This window comes from Austrofundulus limnaeus, unplaced genomic scaffold, assembly GCF_001266775.1.
Source record: "Austrofundulus limnaeus strain Quisiro unplaced genomic scaffold, Austrofundulus_limnaeus-1.0 Scaffold113, whole genome shotgun sequence".
Lineage (NCBI taxonomy): Eukaryota > Metazoa > Chordata > Actinopteri > Cyprinodontiformes > Rivulidae > Austrofundulus > Austrofundulus limnaeus.
In genome coordinates, this window is record NW_013952515.1 from 1,342,331 (window position 1) to 1,347,593 (window position 5,263).

General features: G+C 38.3%; 1 protein-coding gene across 1 annotated transcript in view; it reads left to right on the top strand.

Annotated features, from left to right (window-relative positions):
• The window catches only part of cachd1 (cache domain containing 1), a gene marked incomplete in the record, with an annotated part of 121,814 nt that overhangs the window by 44,525 nt on the left and 72,026 nt on the right, over positions 1 to 5,263 (top strand).

Below are 5,263 nucleotides of genomic sequence, written 5' to 3' on the forward strand. Positions count from 1 at the left end.
CTGAGAACTCTGGACTCAGATCATCTGCTGCACACAGTTCTGATCACTTATTATCAATAAGAATTTGCTACGATAAATTGTTATTAATAATTATCATGAGGAGTCCTTAACTAGGACGTAGTTAAGCAAWTAAATATTCATGTACAGTATGTGTAAATTTATTACCATAATTGAAGGTGAGTCACGTAAATTTATGTTTTCATAAAACAAGTACCCCCCCCAGATCAATTTCCTAGGGGAAACACTGCATTGCATCTGTGGGTTACAGTTATTTGTAGTACAGAGGGGTYGGGGGTTGTCAAAGAAAACTGCAGTTATCTCTTGGGCTTGAGGTTTTTAATCTGTCTGTTGGGTTCAGTCCACTATGTCAGGTCCAGCAGGTTCTAAAATATCTACACATCTGCCTGATTTGTGTGTACGAGTGCAACTGTACTGTTTACCAATCTTTTTTTTTTAGCAATGATATATTGAGTTACACACAGACACACCCACAAGGTTTGTTTGTTTGCATAACTCACAACACCTGATGTGTGTGCTGGGATTTATCCCTGCCTAATATTTGTGTTTTGGTCTTCAGTGTGTTTCCTGATGAATCCTGAACCAGTAAAGCCCTAAAGACACAGGGTTCCTGCGGATCCTTAAAGTCTTAAAAGGCAGTGAATTCATCAATCCAAACATAAGGCGTTAATTAGCCTTAAAATGTCTTAAATCAATCTTTTATAGGTCTTAAAAATGTTAACACTTTGTACATAAGATGACTAATTCGTCTCAAATATTACAATAATTGGTAAGGTTTATTTTTTAAATAATTGACCGAATGCCTCTTACAGCTCGTTTTGTTTAAAATAAATATTTGTCTAAAATTCTTGCTAACTGGGTTTTTTCCTTGTTCCTTCCTGTGTTTATAATGAAGTTGGTCTTAAATTTCATTTCAAGTGGCATTAATTAGGTCTAAAAAAGTCTTAAATTTTACTTTCCTTAAGCTGTAGGAACCCTGAGACAGGATTTAAGTGCGTGTGCAGGAGAGTGTAACTATTTTTGGAATTTTTGTCGTAAACATGACAAATAAATTGTTGCACATTGTCTGGAAGCCTCTTAAAGTGTTTTTGCCATGCACGTCCTTCAAATACAAAAAGTCAAAGAAAGCATTTTTATATTTAAGAAATTTGATATAATACACATGAGTTTATCAATTTTGTCACATAAATGACATTTTCTTTGGACTTGAGTTATCTAAAATGAAACAGGAAGTGACATCAAAGGGGAACTCTTAAAAAAGGGAATTCCCTGGTTTTTGTTTACTGAAACAATTTTTGAACTCTAACTCTTCTCTCTGATGGTTACTGAAAATTAAATTAAAGCATTATATTCTTCTCTGCAGTCTGTAACTGTCGGCCGTTGTAGCAAAGCTCTGTTCACGCTCAATCATTTCCCTTTGACATCACTTCCTGTTACTTCACATGCAAATATCCCAACATCTGTTCATCTCAGGCCGCATTATCTTTTTATAACAATATGTTATTAATGTTATCCTTCCAAAAATGCATTCAAGTTTGTTACAAAAAATTTGTCACAGACACTTTAATGTTACATGATATATTGTAATTTCAGCATGAAGACATTGTTTGATTTAAAGGAAATGCTAGCTAATATAGTGTACGTTTCTTGAGCGTTTTTTTTTTCCTCCATCATCCCTTGTGAGTTTGAATTAAGGGCAAAGGGATGCTCAAATCTGTTTATTGTAAGAGTTATTCCTGGGAAATGGGATTCACCCTTTCCCACTTATTCTGCATTTTTGTGCCCACTTTTCCAACCCCCCGAATACACTCGCGTGTCTCTGTCTTTGTCTCTGGTTTGTGTCTTCTGTCATCGCTCCTCTTCGGCCGTCTGGATTTAGTTCACTGCTTCATCGATAACAAAAGAGTCACTTTAGAGTACGAGAGCCTCTTGAGGTAGATTATAGCATTTCCAAAAGTGTCAGTCAGAAGAGCTGAAGTGGTAACTGAACGGATGTTRTGTGCGTAGYAAGTTCCATCTGGTTAATTGTTARCATGAGCTGCTGTAACAARGTGGAAGAAATTGGCTTGAAAATGRGCAGTTATGTTTCAGACACGTCATTCATGAATTAATCGGCTGGCATGTCCAAATGTCCTTCAATTTTAATTTCTTCTTTCTCCGAGAACGAGCAGAGATCAATTATCCTCGTGTGTGCATAAAGATTAATTTCTCTAATTACCAACAACTTGCACACAAGATTGGAGAACAACACTCTTAGCCTTTGTAACTCTGTCTGGGTTTTCACTAAAGTTGAGGCATTCCTGAAAACTACTCAGCTGTGGTTAGAATTAACCCCAAGGTGGATTGGGTTTAAAAACGGGCTTAATGAGACAAAGGCTGCTTCTCTGTGATCAATGTCTGAATGCATTTCTTAGGAGCTTAGTTGTCAGAAAGCTGCCTATTTAGATCTGGAGGCTTTTAAGTGCACATTTTGTTGTGTTTATTCTGGGCTTTGGAAACCCAAACCAAATAAGGAAATCCTGAAAAATCCATGTTCTTCTGGCTGCTAAGTTTTGTTTTTATCTTAGAGCTAAAAATGGCTAAAAGAACATTGTGTATCTGTGTGAAAGATAACCAACATTGTGGCAGAAATTATAAGTGTTTCAATACTTAATGAAGAATTTCTGGGCCAATAACGGGAAAAAATATTGTGTAGTGAGATTTGAAAAGAGTAAAAGGCTTGTCAAGGATGATCTAGTGCTAAACCTAAAACCTGGTCAGTAGAGGTATGTAAGGTAAGTCAGAGTCTGGTCCGACACTGCTTGGTTCCGTTGGTGTCCTGGTATGTGTTCGTTTGATTACGGGTCATGGGAGGCCACAGGACCACGGTGGTTCAGGCATCGTCAGGCCTCTCAGATTTCAGAGCTGAGCATTCCTCTCTCGACTGCTCCATAGCTGCGAAAACCGCAAAACAGCTCCGACAACAAACACACGAAGCCACTGGGGGCAAAGACGGCTAACCTGAGGCTAATCAGCAACAGCAGTTTTCTCACTCGCAGAAGGATTTGTTCCCAGGTTTTTTTAGGATTCCCGGCTCAATGGGGGGATGCAGTGACTGTTTTTCCCGTCATTTTCCTCATCTCTTTTGTTTGTTTAGTTTCAAGTTGTGAAACCTCATAATTCCTGTTAAGTAGATGCAGCTCTGTTTATGTGTGTTTGAATGTTTATTTGACAGATCAACATTTTAAATGTTTTTTTGTTTGTTTCTCTCCACTCAGTAGGGTGTGGAAGGGCAGACGGGTTGGGTTTGGTTTAGCAGTTTGTAAAAGTATCAGTAGTGAAATATGCAGAGTGTAATAATTAGCATAATGAGGCTGTTTCGAATTATGAATTTTATCAACATTAAGGAATGAATATGCATAAAAATAGTCTGCCAAAAAAGACAATCTAATTAAAACTAAACACTCTTTTGTCAGAGTCATCAGACATAATTGATTGGTCACTAATTTGATCCTCTAGTTGGCAGTGGCACCAATCACCAGATGTTTTTCACTTTTTCCTCTTCTGTGTGGAAATGTGTACGCAACCTATAGAAACTTCATAGAAAATCTGAAGGTATTAAACTCCAGGTTTGGTGCGTTCAAGGTTACTAGTTGCCTCTGGAATGTTTCTGCAGGAGGTGTGGAGAGACGGCAGGAAATGGTTGCAGCGTAGAAACCAGCCAATTTAGGGATTTGAGTGTGATGGTGCAGATTCAAAGGGAACCACTTGCCTACCTGCTGCCACAACATAAACATTAGTTTTCCTCTGTTTGTAGCTGCCACAAAGTGTTGCTGTCTGTGTTTTGAGGTATTTGTGTACATAACTACCCCGAAGAGACGATCTGAATACGTCTGTTTGTTATCGTGTGTTTATGTCACAGCAGGTGCACACCCAGGCAGCTCTGGGGCTCTCTGAGCACTAAGGTTACACCATGTTCTCCACACCTAAATAAACCAGTGCTCTCTCCTGCTTCCTGTTCGTTAGCGTAAACCAGCAGCCTCTGAAATGGTTCAAGCCTGGAAGGTAAATGGGGAAATGTAGCGACGCCGTGTGAACCAGGACTGAGAAAATTAGGGATGCACCGATATGAAAATTTCAGCCTATATCGATATCCGATATAATTATTGCTGTTATGGCTGATAACCGATATTTACCAATATTACACAAACACACAAATTACATTATACATACGCACGAATACACCTGGGTCTTGTTTTGAGACCATAAATAAATGACCAGACCTCTGACATGGCTCCCTACTTCAGTTATTCCTGGCTTTGCAGCATAAATATCACTATCATGATCAAAGAGATGCTGCTCAACCAACCATATCCCCTCCCAAAACAGAAACACTAAGATAAAAAGTAGGAAATTAATATCGGATGTTAATTTCGGTCCAGTTTTACATATCAGACCATTATCAATATTCTAAAAAATAAACCAATATTGTCCGAGACCGATATTAATGCCGATATATAGTGTGCATCCCTAGAGAAAATGTTTAAAATTCAAGGTGACCTCAACACTTTGACATGTTTTCCCTTTTAACCCAAAAAACTTCAGTAAACCTTGTAGGTTTTTTTTTTTAATGATCTCACAAAAGTTTCAGTCACAAACAACAAGGTGTGTTCATAGAATGAGTCTGGACTCTGCAGCTTGTTCTCAAATACAAGGGGTTTTTCCAGCTTGAGATGATTGCTTATTGGAAATATTCCAGTGTGGACCCTGGGTCCAAAACACCGGACAGAGGACATGATTCAAGGAGTGTTCAGCAGGAATCACAGTAGTGGTGCGAAGTAGAGACACACACACAGAGCTTTTAATCATCGCAAAAGAGTTATTTGCTTCCTTTGATACAACATCAGTATAGTGCTGAACAATACAATATACGGCGGGTAAAATGAGTATTGAACACGTCACCATTTTTCTCAGTAAATATATTACTAGAGGTGCAAATGACATTAAATTTTCACCAGATGTCGGTAACAACCCAAGTGATCCATACATACAAAGAAATCAAACCATAAATGTCCAGAAATGAAGTTATTTGTAATAATGTGGAATGGCACAGGGAAAAAGTATTGAACAAATGTAGAAAAAGGGAGGTGTAAAAAGGCATGGAAAGCCAAGACACCAGCTGAACTCTCTCAGTAATTAAAAAGCAAGACTGCCCCTTGTCATTGCAAGTTAATATCAGCTGGTTCAGTCCCAAATGATGGCCAGG